Source organism: Trichosurus vulpecula, chromosome 1 (assembly GCF_011100635.1).
Source record: "Trichosurus vulpecula isolate mTriVul1 chromosome 1, mTriVul1.pri, whole genome shotgun sequence".
NCBI lineage: Eukaryota > Metazoa > Chordata > Mammalia > Diprotodontia > Phalangeridae > Trichosurus > Trichosurus vulpecula.
The window spans coordinates 170,631,949-170,651,007 of record NC_050573.1 but is presented as its reverse complement, the minus strand read 5'-3'; the positions used below and the strand labels follow the sequence as shown (position 1 = coordinate 170,651,007).

General features: G+C 39.7%; 1 protein-coding gene across 1 annotated transcript in view; it reads right to left on the bottom strand.

The window, feature by feature from the left end:
• FARS2 (phenylalanyl-tRNA synthetase 2, mitochondrial) overlaps positions 1–19,059 on the bottom strand; it is a 681,824-nt gene that overhangs the window by 484,815 nt on the left and 177,950 nt on the right. The gene's annotated exons all lie outside the window — the stretch shown is intronic.

Sequence of the window (19,059 nt, the reverse complement as noted above, 5' to 3'; positions counted from 1 at the left end):
AACAAAAATTCGCAGTATGAACATCATGTTTGGACTTGAACAGTTTGAGAAGGGAAGGGATGACACTCAAGTAAGGCAATGGTTTTTTTTTGTTTGTTTGTTTTTTTGTTTTTGCTTTCACATGTCAAAGGAACCTCAGGTCGGTATACCACCTAATCAGCCTCATTCAGGGTTGACCCTTCATGAAGGGACTGGAGGTGGATGCTGAAGACATTCAAGAGCTGGTGGAGGAACACAGCCAGGAGCTGAGGACAGACAAACTGATGGATCTGCATGAGGAGCAACAGTGAGAGGTTGCTGAGGATATCTCATCTGAGGAGGAGGTTGAGAGGTCAAAGGAATGCCTCATGTCAAGTGAGATTAGGGAGGTTTATCAGATATGGGAAAAAGCGCAAAATTTTGTTGCAAAATATCACCCAAATAAGGCTGTAGCAATGAGAGCCACAAATATTTTTAACAATAATGCAATGTCACATTTCTGTGACATTCTTAAAAAACGTCAAAAATAAGTGTCATTAAATAGATTCCTAGTCAGAAGCGAACGTAAAGGAAAAAAAAATCAGTGAGTCAAAACATGAAAGTGAGTCTAAAAAACAAAAAATAAGTGAAGGCAGTAGTGTTAGTCTCACTTTTAGTGAAAGTAGCATAAGAGAGAACACCCCCAATGTTGAAATCCCCGATGTTCTCATGGAAGGAGATTTTCCTTGCAAGCAATAACCTTTCCTTCACGCCCCCCCACCATGCCAGCCACAACTCTTCTCAAAGGTAAAGTGAAGGTTAATTTGTTTAATTTTCGGTTTATATTGTGTACTAATCATTGCTATTGTATTTCATGTGCATTGGGGACAAAAAAAACTTACTTAAAATTATAAATAATTATTTTTATATGAATATTTTTGGGGATGTGGTACTGATCATCCGACTTTACATTATTTCCTATGGGAAAATTTGTTTTGCAATATGAACAAATCATATGATGAACAGAATCTCTGAACGAATTAAATTCACAAACAGAGGTTCTACTGTACAAGATCTCTACAAAGTGATGAAAGAGGGAGGCACAAGTAGCTGGGGGAATCAGGAAAGGTATAATACAGGAAGTAGCTCTTGAACTGAGCTTTAAAGGAAGCTAGGGATTTTAACAGGCAGAGGTGTGGAGTGAGTGAATTCCAGTTATGGGGAGAGCCTGTGTAAAGAAAGGCACAGCTACACATATAGGACAGGGTAAGTCCTGTATAAGGAACAGCAAGTAGCACATTTTAGTTTGAATGTAGATCACACAACAGGGACTAATGTGGAATCAGGGTAGAAAGACAGGCTGAAGTGAGTCAAAACTTAAGATACTATGACCTATGAAGGCCAAAACAAGAACACTGTGACCAGGACAAGATCAATATACAAACTTATGTTTGGGCATAATATTGGCTAAGGTACTAAGTAGAAAACCATAAATATCCACTAATCAGTGAAAGAAGGACAAACAACAACCTCTGTGAGTAGTAGTAGGAACTGCCCACTGGGGACCCAATTGGAAATAGCCAGATAGGCAACACAGCTTTTCCTTTTCTTCCTTCTCTATCTTCCCCCCCCATACACACACACACAGACACGTATATATACACACATATGTATGTATACAGACATATACATATATATATGCATACACATACAAAACTAAAAGAATGTATAGTTCTATCCTTTGGTGACGTGTTTCATCATTACGTAGTTTTATGCTCCTAGTGTCCGTGTGCCTTTTATAGCATCTTTACCTATGTGTATCATATTAACTTCCTCTCTGAGAATAATGCAATTTTCCTTGATTATTTCCTCAATTGCAAGACACAGGCATGTCCCTAGAAACATAGTAAATAAAAATAACTAGCATTTAAATACTGTTTTTAACATTTGCAAAATACTTTACATAAATTACCTTCCTTGATCATCACAATAACATTCTGAGTTTGGTATTGCACATATTATCTCACCTATTTTATAGGTGAGAAAACTGAACATAAAATAGTTAAACATTTACCATAATCACACAGCTAGTGCCACAGGCAGAATCTGAATCCAGGTCTTCCTGATTCCGTGTCCAGTATTCTATCTACTACATCACACTGCCTTTCATAATCTCAGCTATGATTCTACAAGCTAAGTATAAGTCAACTCTTGTATCTTGCTTTCAAATCTCTCTAGACTAATGCATAAAGACCCAGGGAAGCAGGAAACTGAAAGGAAATATTGCTCTCCCAAGAATACAAAATGCAAAAGTGAAAAGATAAGTTCTATTTTCTCTGGACTAGTTCCCAGACTTCTGGCCTGGAAGAAAACAGGCAGATTCATTTCATAGCACTAAATGCTACAGGGGCAGAGTTCCTTGGCAGAATTTATCCAGATTTTCCTTCCTATTTCTATCAAACCCTCCAACAGGGCTGAATCAGCATGGAAAGGAGTTTGTGGTGGAGGTGTTCTAGCCAAGTATGAGAGCCATACAACCCCTTCCTGACTGGAGATGTAGCTTCCTTTGTCTCACTGCTAGGGGTGTAGGGTGTGGGCAGCCATTCCCAAGACCAGCAAGTATTCCCAGCCAAGTGAGTCTCTTCTGCAGGTGAGAGGGAAAAGATAACCAATAGGTATGATAGCAAATCATATTCCTTCATCCCTCCTACTTCAAAGAGTTCCTTTTGAAGGGCAACTACCAATTTCCTATTTCCTAACAGGGAAACACCTCCACTCTTCAGCTAATTCATAGAGCAAAGATGACTAAAATATGATGCACCAAATGAAAAGCAGGCTACCAGCTGGACAAATTATTTCCAGGTTTCCTTTGATGATTCATTACTCAACTGGCCTCAGGACAACAGTACTACAGAAGTCTATCAGTGCAGTTGTAAAAATGATTACAAATACACACAATAAAAGTGACACCACTAATTCCTATCAAGGGGAGAGGGATATTTTTATCACGGCCCACATGGGGTAGCTCCACATTTCTTCCTACCTCCCCTTATCTGTCATTGACTTCACTATCCCTAAGGTCTTTGAGTATCTGTTTAACTGGATCTGACCCCCAAGGTTCCTGTGATCTGGGCATAGCTCACTAGGACTTCCACCTTCCACTTGCTTTATTTTTTTCCCAATTTTATGACAAGTATTTTTATTAATAGGCCATTAGGAAAAAAACAATCACAGTAGGTATCTCTAGTTCATTCCTCTAATAAGCATCTCCACCTTACAAAAAATGTATACGGTCTTTTTCTTCATTGTGTCCCTTGGAGAACATCATTTGAAGGGGCAGAGGAAGTTGTTGGCAGCTTTGAAGTGCTTGCCAACAGTATTCAGGAGTAGGGAACCTGCAGCCCAGATTTGTTCTGTGAAGTTTGGATTCCATCAAAGGGCCGCACTTGAGGACCTAGAGCACCACATGTGGCGTTGGGGCCTCAGGTTCCCCACCCCATAGATCTAATGGATCAAATCTTTCATGCGGATAATTGCAGCTAGGAGGCACAGTGGCTATAAGCACTAGACCTAGGGTTAGGAAGACATGATTTCAAATCCAGACTCAGACATTCACACGTAGCTATATGACTCTGGGAGAATCAATTAACTATTGTCTGCTTGAGTTTCCTCATCTGTAAAATGGGGAAAATACTAGCACCGACCACGAAGGGCTGTTGTGAGGATCAATGAGAATGCTGGTAAAGCACTTCAGAAATCCTAAAACACTGAATAAATGATCCTTGTTGACTGGCTGTTGCTGTTTACCCACAGATTTTTCAATGAGGGAATTAAAAGTCAGGGCAGGTTATTCTTGATCTTGCCACATCCATGCTTGCCAACCGAGTCACTCACAGACTTCAGGTTTGGGCAGCCCTACAAGCGTGTGATTCATTGAAGCCTAGCTGTATTTAACAAGGGGCCACTGACGACTTGGTGAAAACACAGAAGCTATAATTTCTTATGGGCTGACACCATTGATACCTCTACATTTGATCACAAAAGCTAATTTGGGTTCAGCGGGTACGTTGTGGCTGCCAACTAGCTGACTGCCCATGTATCTGTATCATTTATGGTAGGTGTTCACCCTTTCACAGGCAACCTCCCTCCGTATCCTCTGAAGCTTGTTCGTGGCCACCTTCCACAGCAGGCATTTCATCTTCAGCCTTTTCAGAAGGGATTCTGGCAGTAAAGAAGCCTCCATTTACTTTGTGCAGAGAAGCTCGTCAGCTACCTACTACCTACAAGATTGTTACTTTTAACAAGCTAATGCAGCAGACATTTAACAAGCGCCCACCATATCCAAGACACTCTGCTAAGTCAGTAGGAACATAAAGACTAAACCATAAGAGGAGGTCCCTGCCCTGAAGTCACTTACATGCTGCTGAAGAGTTACAACGTGTACACAAGAAAGTATATTATAAGGTGAACTGAGTTGGCAGAGATCACTCAGAATTGGAGGGGTCAAGGAAAGCTTGACAGAGGACATGATGCCAGAGTGAAGTCTTGAAAGTGTAAAAGGATTCAGAGAGCCCAAGTTGAGGAAGGACACAATCTAAGTGTGGGGGAACAGACAGTATAAATGCACTGAGACTGGAGATGGAGGGTCAGGTTTGTGGACAGTCAGGAGTCCAGTTATGCTTAGAATCTGGGAAAGAGAGAAACATGAAAACAAAGTAGGTGAGTAGTTGCCAGATTGTATAGGAAAGGGATAGAAGAACCAGATTATGGAGTGTCTTAGATGCAAGAATGAGTAATTTGGAGTACAGCACCTGGGTCCTTTTCAATCACTGGACTCCTAGAAAACTATTCCAGGCTCTAAGTACTTTGTGAATCACAGCCTTCTCTAAACCACAGCTCATGGCTTCTCCAATGATGCATTTTGCTTTTACTAGTCAGACAAGGGTCAACATTTAGTTCCAACAAAGGCATTTAATGAAATATCATAGTAATAAAAATAACAGTACATTCCTCTCCATAAAATTTTATCTCACTCTCCTACAACTACATCCATCCTTAAAGGGGAGAGTAGACATTCATAGGGATTACACATGGGTCACACACATACCACAGGGAATATATATGTCCAGGGTATGTGCTTGGAAGAACAAATCATGCCTTAAATGCTGAAAAGCGACCAATTCTGGTGATAGCATCATGTTGCTTGTCTCGTAGGTCTCTCCACAACAGGTGTTGTATCTCTGCTGCTCCCCATAGGCATTGCACGTACCCTGCTCTCCTGCTGGGTACCATGACTGATGCTCCTTGCTGGGCATGGCATCTGCTCTTCCAGCTGGTCTTTAAGTATCTAGCTATTTGCAGTAAGTCTCTCCTATGCCAGGAAGTGTAATAGCTCTTTTTATTTTGTTCTTTCTGTAACTTTCACAGTCTAACAAGAGATGGGTAAGAAGTAGCAATGTGGTTCTGAAGCCTCTCCCCTGTAGAGAAACAGTATGGCCCTTTCACCTTCCCACTACGCCTAAGCTATAGTCTTTAGCTGAAGTTCTATCCCTAGTCTCCTGCTGTGCTGACCAACAAACACTGTTAAAACTCTCTGCAGAGTTATGGTCAGAAACCTAATTTAATTCTTGGGTCTAATCATACCCTACAAATTGAGACTTGAGATATATATATATATATATCTCCAGGGCTCTACTTCACCAAACAGAAAAGGAGTGGAAACTGTGGTAAAGAAATTACTTTTAATTTTCCCTAATTCATGCTCCTTTATTTTATGCAAATGATAAGGCTGGGCTGGTAAGAAAAGGTGATTGTACTGAAAATGAGGATAACAGCTTTGTCCCACTTCCTCTGGGTGGGGGAGCACAAAGTTACCCTGGAGACAATGGAAAGACACTGAGCATTTCTTTTTAAACAAGGAAGTGACATGGTCAGACCTGTGCCTTAGGAAGATAATTTTGGCATGGATGGGTGGATTAAAAGAGGAGAGAGTGGGAGCAAGGAAAGCAATTAAGGAGGCTATCACAGGAGTAAAGGCAAAATGAAGTGGACCTGAACCAAGATGGTGGCTACATGAGCAGAGAGAAGATGACAAATACAAGAAACACTGTGGAAGAACAATCTATAAGACTCAGCAATTGATTATATTGGAGGTAGGAGATTAGGGAAAGGGAGTCAAGTCAAGGAAGACTCTTCAGCTGTGAGTTTAGGGGAATGGGAGGACGGAGGTAACCTCAACTATATTTCATTCAGCTCCATCAATTAGATATGGCTATTGATCTTTCAAGCCTTCTCCCAGAGATCCTCTTCTTAGAAGTGATAAATTCCACCAAAAAAAAAATTCAAAGGTGTTCCTTGGTTGCCTTCAAGTACCTTATTAGAGGTATCTCAATCCTGAGAGCTAGATTTGATAATAACAAATCGTAAGGCAATATAGAATAATGGATAGGGCACTGGATTTGGAAACATGGAGATATAGCCTCAAATTGTACCTCAGACCCTAACTACCTGCGAGACCCACAGCAAGTCACTTAATCTCCATGAGTAACCTCAATTTACTTATTTACAAAGTGAGTGGGATGGAGTCTGAGGTCCCTTACAGCCATAATCAAAGAATTATCATCTACTGAATTCAAGGAAGTCCATGGCTATATCTATATATGTATATCTATAGATAGATAGATAAACATACACATAGGTAGACATTGATATTCCCAATATGCATAAAAGCAAATCACACTACATCTTGACACCATTTTGGAAGAGTCTTAGAACAAAGCATAAAAAGTATTAGCTCCCATCCCCCATCCAGACCACCCTTTAGGCAAGGTTTGGGTGGTCAAGTTCAGAGCTGTCTGAGAACCTGAAAATGAAACACCTGACAACAAAATCTCACCTAATCTCTGCACCTGCCTGTCTGAATCCACCCTAAACTCTGCAAGTAGGAGAGGACTGACCCTACTTAGGGTAAGGCTATAAATTAATTTGAGCAGTTTCGCTAATCTGGCAACTTCTAATCTTTCCACATTCACTAGGAAACAAAGGATAAATGGATTCCTTTAACCAGGTATGTGTTGGAGTAGGAACTTACAGCTATTGTTAACTTCTCACCATTCACACCTCAGTAATATACAAATCAGGGATTGATTTACTGTTTTGTTGATTGTCTAAGCCTTAAGAAAGTGATAGAGAAAATGTGAATAATGTAGATTAAGTTTAAAAGAGTATTATGCATTTTGAAAAGCTGGTTGTTAAACATTAACCAGCATATCACTTATGCAGTAAAATTTATAGGATTTTTTTTTTAAAAGAGGAACCAGAGATATATTGGGGATATATCCCAAGGAAATCAAAGACAGAGGAAAAGTCCACTATGTATGAAAACATTTATAGCAGTACTTTCTGTGATTGCAACAAACTGGAGGCAAAGTGGGGACCTATCAATCGAGAAGTGGCTGCATAAATTGTGATAAAGAAATTTAATGGAACACTACCATGACTTGAGAAGAGAAGACTATCAAGAATTGTCCTCCCAGCTTTGTCCTGGCTTCTGAACATTAAAAACACGGTATCTAGTCCTGGAACTTCCCTCAGAACCTAGGCCCTGCTCAATCTGGCACATCTAACCATCCCTGTAGCATTCTCCACATGGAACTTCCCTCTATAAGGCCCACTCCCTTTTCCCATTGGTGAGTTCCTTCTAGAGCCTCTATTTTCTGCAGGGGCCCAGGCTGGCCTTCATTCCCCTTTTTCATTCCCCTCTTACCCCAGTTCCTGGCTAAGACAACAAAACCAAGCCCCTAACTTAGGTACCTTTATTTCCCACTCCCACCCCCTTCTTCTCAACTTCCTTTTGTATGTGTGGTCTTCCTCACCAGAATGTAAGCTTTCTCAAGGGCAGGAACTGTCTTTCTTTTTGCTTGTGTATCCCCAGGCCTTCACATAGTTCCTGGCACACACTAAGTACTTAAATCCTTGTTTCCTTCCTTCTAGGAAACCTTGCAACATTAATGCAAAGTAATGTACAGTAAAGTGAATAGAACCAAGAGAACCATTTCTATTAAGATCATAATAATGTAAAACAAAGCATTTAAAGACACTGCAATCAGCCAATAATAGTCAATGAGCATTTCTTCTTAGGCAAATATTAAGTTTGAGGTACTGTATTAAGTATTAGGGATACAAAGACAAAAGATAATCCTTTCTTAAGAAGTTCCCAGTTTAATGGGGGCGACAATATCCAAACTCCATACAAACAAGCTATATTAAAGATAAATGGAGATAACCAACAGAGGGAGGAATAGAAAGTCTACTGTTTAAGGGTTGGGACTTGAAGAAAGCCAGAGGAGCCAGGAAGAGCAGATGAGAAGGGAGAGAATTCCATCATAGGGGACAACCAAAGAAAATGCCGGAGTTGGAAAATGGAGAAGCTTTTGTGAGAAATTGCAAGGAGGCCCATTTCATTGGATCACAGAGTACATAAGGACCAAGGAGAAATGTAAAGTGTGAGACTGGAAAGAAGCAGGAGGGCGTGGCAAGTACTGAAGGGCTCTGAACGCCAAAGAGGATTTTACATTTGATCCTAGATGTGACAAGGAGGCACTGGAGTTTACTGAATAGGGGTAAAGGGACGGGGGGGGGGGGGGGGGGGGGGGGGGGTGAGGAGGACTGACTAGGTCAGGCTTGCACTTTAGTAAGATCACTTGGCAGCTGGGTGGAAGACAGACTGGAGTAAGGAGAGACTCAAGGCAGGCAGACCAAACAACAGGCTACTAAAAGCAGACCAAGCATCAGGTGAGGACAACCTACACCAAGGTGGTAGCAATGTCTGAGGAGAAAACGGGGCACTTATGAGAGATATTATAAAGGCAAAACTGACAAGCCAATTGACAGACTGGATATGGAGAGTGAAAGAGAATGGGGAGCTGAGGGTGACATCTAGGTTGGGAGCCTGGGTGATGTAATGGCAAGCAAAGTGGGACTTTTTGCTGTTTTTTCTTTTGGAGTACTTCTCAGCACTCAATCAAGTGCCTCTGATCGGGCCTTGCCTTTGTTTCAATCAAGTCTTTGATGACCTGCTTAAGTCACAAGAAAGCCTAAGTCTCATATGAGTTTGAGTCACATGGTTGTGATGCCCTCTGACCCTGAAGAAGCATCTGTATACTCTGAGGTTAGCATTTTGCTTTGGGGCTCACTCACTGGAGGAGTGTTCCTGTGATTTGGCCAGACGAGATTCCAGGTAGCCATTAAGGCTTTGAAAACTCAGAGGTTGGTGCTTCTCTCTCTGATAACTATGCATGTATTGGAAAGACAGTTAGATTTGTGGTTTTTGTTCTATTTTGTTTTGCTGATTTGTGTTATTTGTTCTATTTATATAACTGCTACTTGTAATTTCTGTTTGCGTTTTCTTTGAAATTCAGGGTGCTGACTTTTTCCCCTGAACTAAGTGAAGGATACAGGTATGTTTAATTAAAGTGAGATTGTAAACCCCTTAAAGTTGCTTTCCTTAGAAAAGCAGATCAAAGAATCTGTGCTGGCAGCCCTCCTGTGTGCTGGTGTTCTTGGCCTTACATCTCCACAGCAGCTGCAAGCAGCATTGTTATTACAGGTGATTGGGAGAGGATAGTGGTACCCTTGACAGTAACAGTGGAGTGAGGAAGGGGAGAAGGCTTAGTGGGAAAGATAAGGAGTTCAGTTTTACATATGTGGAGTTTAAGGTTTCTACAGGACATCCAGTTTGAGAGAGCTAATAGGCAGTTGGAGATGTGAGGCTAGAAGTTGAGAGAGAAGTTGGAGTACATAAGTAGAATTGAGAATCATCAGCAGAGATAATAATGGAATCCACGAGAGTTGATGAGATCACCAAGTTGAATAGTATAAAGGGAGAAGAAGAGAGCCCATGACTACTCTGTGGGACACCCACAGTTAGTGGGCATGACCTGGGTGAAGATCTAAGAAGGGAGAATGAGGAGTGCTCAGATGGGTAGGAGGAGAAAAGAAAGAAAAGAGCATCAAGATGAAGAGTGATCGATGGTGTCAAGGTTGCAGAGAGGTTAAGATGGATAGGAATAGAGAAAAGGTCATTATATTTGGCAGTTAAGAGATTGTTAGGAACTTTGGGGAGAATAGTTTTAGTCAAATGATTAAGTGGGAAGCCAAGAGTAAAGAAGACAATGGGAGGAGAAAAGTGGGGGCATCCATTGTAGAAGCCTTCTCAAAGAGGTTAGCCACAAAAGGGAGAAGAGATAGGTGACAGTAACTAGCAGGGATGGATGGATCAAGATGGGCATGTTTGTAGACAGAGAGAAAGCAGCAATTGGACAAGGAGAGACAGAAGATAAGTGAGAGAATAGAGATGATAGATGGGGAAATCTGCTGGGGAAGATGAGATGGAAGGAAATCACTTCTGCATGCTAGGAGAAGGGCCACATCATTACGTGAGGAGTGAATGCAGGGACACTGGCAGATGGCCTCTAAGTGACACGAGAATATTAGGGAAGAAAAGTAATCTCTTGATGAATGGCCTCTATTTTTTCAGTGAGATATGAGGAAAGATTCTCTGTGGATACAGGAGAGAAAGAGACAAAGGTAAGCTATGGAAAGTTTGAGGAGGGATGAAAAGATCTGGAAAAGCCACTGTGGTGAGAGGGCTAGGGAGTCAGGGAGGTAAAAGAATTCCTTTTAGCAGCAATGGCCCAATTGGGAACATGTAACATAAATATGTAGTAGATCCAGTCAATATGGTTTCATTATTTTCTCCAGTTTTGGCAGTAGTTAAGTAAGAATGAAGGTAGCAGATGGTGGGAATCACCCAGGGCTATGGCTTGGCAGGGCAAGACTGGCAAAAAGGGGTCATGGGGAAAAGACAAAAAGAAAAGGACAGTGTAGAGTTTAACTGGTCTACCAACAGGTCCAGAAGGGAAAGGGAGGAGAGCTTTGCCAGTGCAGGGGTGATAGCCTGGGAAAGAACTAAGGAACCAATGAACTGGGTGCACATCACAGTGAGGTTAAAGAATAGGATTTGGAGTTTCACTGCAGAAGGAGAGTAAAATGATGATAGACTGTAACCAGATAAGGCAATTTCCTAATACGAAAATATGTTTTGTATGACATTAAAGGTACAATTGATATCATATTACTGCAGGGAGTGAGGGAATTTGAAACTCAATGTTTTTTAAAATAACATAAAATAAACTATAATTTTTCTTAAAATGATAAGGGAATTTCAGATTTCACAAATGTGGATGGGAAATATTTATTGGTAATAGCAAAATGAAGAGTATAACTGTCTCTGCGTGTAGCTGAGGCAAGTGGAGGTATAAGTCACAGAAAATGAGTAAGCAGAGGACCTGGGAAGTAAGGATGTTTAAGGGAGTATCAACAAGTATGTTGAAGTGCCCTAGTATGACAGCAAAAGTCTAGTGGGGGAGAAAGACTATGAGCCAGGCATTGAAAAGTCATTGAGAAAAGAAGAGGGATATTGTGGAGGTCAGGCAGCAACACAGTTATCAGAATTCTGATTGGTTGGCAGATACAGATATATCAAACCTTGAATGAGAAGTTGCTGAGTAATGGTGGTAGAGGTGAGCTTGGAAGTGGCAATGGGGAGCAAGCAGTAATCCAACTCGCCCACCTCAACCAGTGACTAGAGGGAATGAGTGAAAGTATGCCCATTAAGAGCAAGGCTTGCCTCCCTCCTCTACGCATATAGGTACTGCACAACAACTGTGGAACAAGGCACATGCTATCAGAAATAGAAAATGTGTTCATTTGTTTTGCTTTCCATTGTCGTGAAGCTATGATAAAACCTTGTAACTGAATCTTTATGAATTAGAAGCCTAAATTAACAAGAGGAGGAATCAGTACTGTAATTTCCCAATGAGTCTTCTGGCCTCCAGAGTATTTACAGGAGTTTTCTAGAGGCTGTCTGAATGCCAGTATTTTTGCCTCCTTCTACTATTTCTGAGATTCTTTTTCTATTAATGTCCTGGATTTTTTTTTTTTTGAGAGGGTTTTGACCTATGATTTCATCAGTGAAGGGAACCCTTAATGTAAAAAATCTCCACCTATGTAGGCTGGCAACTCTTGTAACTTATCATCTTAGAAAGTTGTCTGGGAAATCAAGAAATTAAATAATTTGTCTCTGGTCTCTCTGGTCAAACAGAATTCAAACCCAAGTCTTCCCTATTCTAAGGTTAGAGCTCTCTTATGCTACAATTCCTCTCTCTGAGTAAATTAACTTTGCCTATTCATTTTTAAGCTTTAAAATTTCAATATTTCAAAAGAAGTTCATATACTTCAGTAGAATTTGAAGCTATTTTTTCTTTAATTACATTATTCGCTTCCTTTGACCTCAGGATATAACTAGCTATTATTTTATTCTCATCCTCTCTCACTTCATAAGTAAACTAGTGAATATAATACAAATCAGAATACGACAAATGCATATGAAGAAAACAAAGTGCTAAGAAGCTGGCTGAGAGAGAGATCACTTCCAGGCTGTGAGTGGTAGTGGAGAACCCAGGAATACTTAACTTGATGTGTGACTTCTAAAGGACCTTAATAGTGGGAATTAGCTTGTCAACAGCAAATAGGGAGCAGGGTTGACACTGCAGGTGAAGGGAAGAATAACAAAGATGCTTAATCCTGAACCCGTCATCCTAGCCTGTCAGCAAAAGATTTGCAAGTAGTATGTTTTGAAAAATTATAGAAGAAAAAAAATTTGAAGCATAACCAAGAAAATTTCAGTATAATAAAAGTAGTGTTAGAGGGTGTTTTATTTCTTTCTCCATCTAAAACTGCATTCTCTGTTAAAACAGCCTCAGGAAAGGGGTACAACCAAATCATTAACAGAAACAATAAACTACACTCTAAAAAACAGGAGCTTTAATAACAGGACACAAACTGCCACAAGGAAACAGCACGGTGAAATTTTAATTTTGATTTTCAGGTGCAAAGAAATCTGTCATAAAAAGACCAAGGTGAAAAGATAAGACAAAGAAACAAAGAAATAGAACATAAAAGAGGTTATTGCACATTTCAAAAACTCTGCAGAGGATATCACCATTCATAACAAGAAGAAAAATAGAATTATTGCTCTGAGATTTGTATTATGGCTCTCAGGATTCAGTATCTCATGATAAACCTGGGGGTGGCAGGTAGAGAGCAGAGGTAGGAGTTAATGAAAGACAGGATGTTCATGGCTTCCCTGAATGGTAACTAAGTCATTCCTGTCTCTTGGGAGAAAGGAGGACAGCCTAAAGACCACAGCCTTGCCACAATCCTAAGTACTAGAAATTGCTGGGTTTACTGAGGACTTTGAATATGTGCTAGGCACCCATACATTGCATAATCTCTGACTTCCTATTTAATGAAAACAATTTTTTGTATTATTTTACCAACATCAGTCTTCTGTTTTCCAGTGTAGCCAGTAATTCCAGATCTAAATGGGGCTGAGGTACAAAGGAAGGCCATTTTCCTACAGGACCATTAAGAAAGGTAAAAAAAATAAAATAAAATATTTTTGAAATAGAGTTCACAGTTCTGAAATGCCTGCAAGAAAAAGAAGACAGGAATGTCACAGTCCAAAAGAAACAATGCACATTCTCAAGAACAGCACAGATTCTTTGGGGGGGTTGTTAATATGCTGTGTGCATGCTATGAAAAGGCCGTGTCTGCATGTGTCTGTTTTCTATAACAGCTGCTAAATGGTCATGGGTTGAGCCAACATTTCCCATCTTCCGTCATATAACCAATATAACACTTCTTAGCAGTTGTGCAAAGCATAGTAAGCACATCAGCTCACAATTTTACACACGTTTGCTCACATGGGCCTCCTTAACAAATAAACACACAAAGGATTGCTTTTGGAAGTCAGGCAGAAATCAAGAGCTAATGTGTATTTAGTATGAGTATGTATGAGTTTTGTATGAGTTGTATCAAATTCTGCGACCAGTTAGGGAAGAAAGGTGTGTTATTTTTTATATGGGTGTATATGTACATATATACATATATATATATGTATAGTCAGAGGGCACAGGGCAAGTTGAATCTGAAGGGATGATATCTAAAAAAAATAAAATCAAATTAAGGGATAGGAGAGGAATATATTGAGAGAGGGAGAAAGGGAGAGATAGAATGGGGTAAATTATCTCACATAAAAGTGGCAAGAAAAAGGTTCTGTAGGAAGGGAAGAGGGGGCAGGTGAGGAGGAATGAGTAAATCTTGCTCTCATCAGATTTGACCTGAAGAGGGAATACCATACACACTCAATTGGGTATCTTACCCCACAAGAAAGGAGGAAGAAGATAAAAAAGGGGGATGATAGAAGGGAGGGCAGATAGGGGGAAGGGGTAATCAAAAACAAACACTTTTGAAAAGGGACAGGGTCAAGGGAGAAAATTCAATAAAGGGGGATAGGATAGGAAGGAGCATAACATAGTTAATCTTTCACAACATGAGTATTGTGGAAGGGTTTTACATAATGATACGAATGTGGCCTATGTTGAATTGCTTGCCTTCTTAGGGAGGGTGGGCGGGGAGGGAAGAGGGGAGAGAATTTGGAACTCAAAGTTTTAAAAACAGATGTTCAAAAACAACAACAACAAAAAAAAGTTTTTGCATGCAACTAAGAAATAAGATACACAGGCAATGGGGCATAGAAATTTATCTTGCCCTACAAGAAAAGAAGGGCAAGGGGGATGGGAGAGGTGTGGGGTGACAGATGGGAGGGCTGACTGGGGAACAGGGCAACCAGAATATCCACCATCTTGGAGTGGGCGGGAGGGCAGAAATGGGGAGAAAATTTGTAATTCAAACTCTTGTGAAAATCAATGCTGAAAACTAAACATATTAAATAAATTAAATATGAATTAAAAAAAACTTATACTAAATTTAATACATGTGAATTACTGGAATTCTTCAAGGAGATGGCATGTGTAACAGAAACTACAGTAGGGACAGAGGAAAGAACACTGGACTTAGAATCAAGAGATCTGGGTTCAAGCCCTGTCTCTGAAAGTTAACATCAGTGTGATCCCAGGCAAGCTTGAACCTTTCTAAGGTTTGACCCCCACATCTGTGAAATGGGAATAATGATATCTGTAGTACTTACCTCACAGGTGTGATGGAATGGAATATGCTCTATAATAAAGGAAAGCACTCTAAACAAATAAAAGTTTGGTTGACTCCACCACCTGAAAGAAGGAAGTCTTAGAGACTTTTGAAACGGTAGCAAGCATTTCTGCCATCACCAGAGCATGATTTTTTTTTAAATAAAATTTGGGAAACAACAAGACAGAGTGGAAAACCTAGGACTAGAAGTAAAGCACAACAGGGTCTAACCGAGTTCAACTGTCATAAAAATGAGCCTCATGACCCTGGGCAAGTCAACTTTGGTGCCTCAGTTTTCTCTTACTTAAACTGAGGGGGGTCCGTTAACTAGGAGATTAGTAAAGTACTCTACTAGCTCAGAAAGTCTACATTTTATGAGATCTTACAGCCTAATTCTAGATCAGAAAAAATGGTAGGTTGGTTGGTTGTTATCCTTCATTCTCAAAGAGGACCAAAATGATACTACTATGCTAGAGTCAAGATTCAGTGTGTCCAACTGTGACTGATCAGGCCAACACAAGCTCAACCAACCAACCAACCAACCACCATATATGTACATACAATACATATGTATATGTAATATACAATGTTCTAGATGTATGTGCATGCGTGTGTATATATGTATATACAGTTACCTCTGCCACATCACAACTTTCCCCATCATGGTTTTAATATATTATAGGTAGGCATAAGAAATTAAATGGGAATTTTGGGAGTTTTGCAGAAGCCAGAGAGGACATGTGAAAGCCAGCTACCAACATAGGGCCTATGTAAATACTTGACTCAAATTGTACAATAAGGTACTGTAAAGACCCCATAAAAGAAGAAAAAAAAATTCAGACTTCTTCTCTTGTACAAAGAGAGAGCCAAAAAATTTTACTTGGATTTTCCAGTTCTCAGGGACACTAAACCCCTAATTCCCAAGATGTGGAACAGATAATTCTATGTGTGTATATTTGTGTATGTATGCCTTTGTTTGTATATACTTATGTGTGTATGTGTGTGTGTATGCATGCATACATTTATCTATTAGTTTGTTTGTTTGTTTATGTGTTTATTTACACCCCACCCCACCCCAAAATAAGGAAACAACAAATCATCATTCATTTGGAAATTAAGCATCTTTTCTATTATGAGCAAAGCTGCTCTGTTAGAGGGCCATCACAGCCATAACCTCATGTAATGTGAAAGATCACTTTGTTAAGGAAATTAGAAATTTTCATTTGATCCTGAGGGTTCAAAACCTATATGAATAATTAAAACAAAAACCATGAGACAAATTATATCTGATTAAATGTGAGGCTCCACGTGAAGCACATTTCTTTTGCCTAGAGTGCCAACCACATTTTTGAAAAATAATTGTTGATGGTCTTCCCAAATCTGGGATAGAGCTATCCTCTACAGCAGTGATATTAAAGTCAAATAAAAATTAGGGACACTAAATTGTAAGTATAGATCCTTGTAGGCTGTCCCTGTAAGCTCATATTAACTTAGAAAGCACATATTAACATAACCCATGTTCTCCTGTGGTTTTTTTCCTTTATTTTATTAAATATTTCCCAATTACATTTTAATCTGATTCAGAAAGCACTAAAGATTACTGCAGCACACTGTGTGCTTGACAGAGTCTAAATCATGCTACTTCTCAGATAAAACACAGCTACTCAATTGTAGGTGCTTTGCTAACTCTTCCTAAACCCACTCTCCTCCTTTTCATTCCACTTCCCATTTTAATTTCATTTACTCACTATCAAGCATTTATTAGGTTCCTAATTATGTCCCAGTTACTATGCTTTCTCCTTTTTTAAGTCATTGTTTTTGTTAGCTTTTCATGACTCCCTTTTCTCCTCTTTTGATTATTTTCACTACTCTCCTTTTTTCTCTTCCCTTCATATTTTAATTTTTCTCTGTGGTCCTCATTTTATTTGGTACCACTGAGAATTTTCTTGTCTTTGCATCTTTCTCAATTTCTTCATTTGCATATCCCCTGTTTATTTAGCCCTTTTGGGGCTCTTTTTTCCCCTTTTCTCCTTTTTTTCTTCTCACACCCTCAACCTATTTTCCATTGCTTTATGTTGCTTTTACTTCCTACAAACTACAGAGCTATTTTAATGGAAAAGGCACAAGATGTGGAATCAGAAGACACCTGGCTTCAATTCCCACATCCAACACTTATCCATTGTGTAACCCAGGGCAAGTCACTCAGCTTTTCAAAACCTCTTTCTCCTCTTCAGTAAAACAAAAATGAGATGCACGTGCAGTGTTCTGCAAGACTTAGAGAACAGTATAAATGTCAGCTACTCACTTGTGGTCCTTAAAAAATGATCCCATCAACACCTCCCACCCCATTCAGCAGGGCAGGCACCTTGAATTTTCCTCCTCCAGCAGAAATACATTTTCTCTGATCCATCCATACCTTCTCAGATAACCACACTGTGACCATTGACATACATACGCTGTTATATCAGCTTGCCAGAGTCAGTACTACATATTGCCATCAAAGGGAGTAAAACTCATACTCCTTTGGGGATAGGATAATCATCCTTGGTTTCATTTGGCACCAAAATTCTAACTGTGCTAACTAATCCACCCCAATAAGCTAAGTCTTTCAACAAACTAAATAAACAGTGCAAGTGCCAAGAGACATTTTATTCTAAGTCCTACATCCAGTCCTGTTCCCAAAGAACTTCCTAAAGAATCACATAACAACGAATTTTAGCAGAGAACAGGGAAAGAGAGGATTTTTTGTTCTTTGTCACATGCAATAAAGCAAGCGGAATCTGGGCTCTAGCAGGATTCTACTTTGTCTCTTTTCCTTATTCAGAAATACAATGTAAAGGTTTCTGCCCAAAGGTATTAACCTCTAGCAAAACCTAAGGTCTCTCTGCCTACCGGATTCTGTCCAGTCTGCTCAGCCTACAGACTAACCCTCTGTGATTTTCCAACAGAATATTAGGAACAATCCTTAAGAACACTACCCTTTGTGTTTTTTTTATCATCTATTACATTTAGTTCTGGGTCCCTCAGTTTAAGGACACTGACAAATTAGAGCTTTTCCAAAGAATGGTGAAGTGCCTGAAAACCACATCTTTCTGGGAAACAGTTGAAAGAACGAAAGATGTTCAGCCTGGAAAAAAGATTTATGGGAAATACAGTACTTTCCTAAAGTCTTTAAAGGGCTAACCAATGGAAGAGGGATTAGATTTATTCTGTGTGACTCAGAAGGGAAAATTTAAAACCAATGGGCAGGTGTTTCTGGCAGGCAGTTTTCACCTCAATAAAGTATTAAGCTCTTCAAAAATAGAATAGGCTGTCTTGGAAAGTAGTTGAGTCCTTCATCATGAAAAAAAAATTGTCCAAAGACAAGCTGGAAGACTACCTATAATGGATTTTAGAAAGGAGATTGCTGCATTGGATTGGAGGCTGGATGCTAATAACCAATTGAAGTTCCAGATTCCTATGAAAGAGCTTCTTTAGGGCCAGGGATCAGTTAAAAGAAGATCTCCAAAACTCATTTTCAAAGTTTATTAAGAATAAGTAAAAGGGCATCTGGGACAGCTCTAAAATATTTCATAAGACACTGACCCATTTGTATGGTATCTGAATTATAGGTTTATTCAGTGAGAGTTAGAAGGGACCTCAAAAGTCACTTAACCCAAATAGTACATTTTAAAGAAGAGGATTATAAAGTCCTAGGAGGTTAAAGTATATATAGTTCACTGTGGCACAAGTAAAAAGGAGCAGAGCTACGATTTTAAACTCAGCTCCCATGACTCAAAATCCAGCACCAATTCCCCTGCACCATACAATGATCCTCCCACGAATCTTGGACTTATATTATTCTTGACACTCAACTTCCCAATCAACCTGTCCCACTGCTCAGTTCTTCCCTGGGCACTCACCTATATAGGAATCTTTCTCAATCTGCAGGATCTGACCTAATGGCATTCCTGACACCTACCACTAATAATTTTTTTCCTATATGTAATT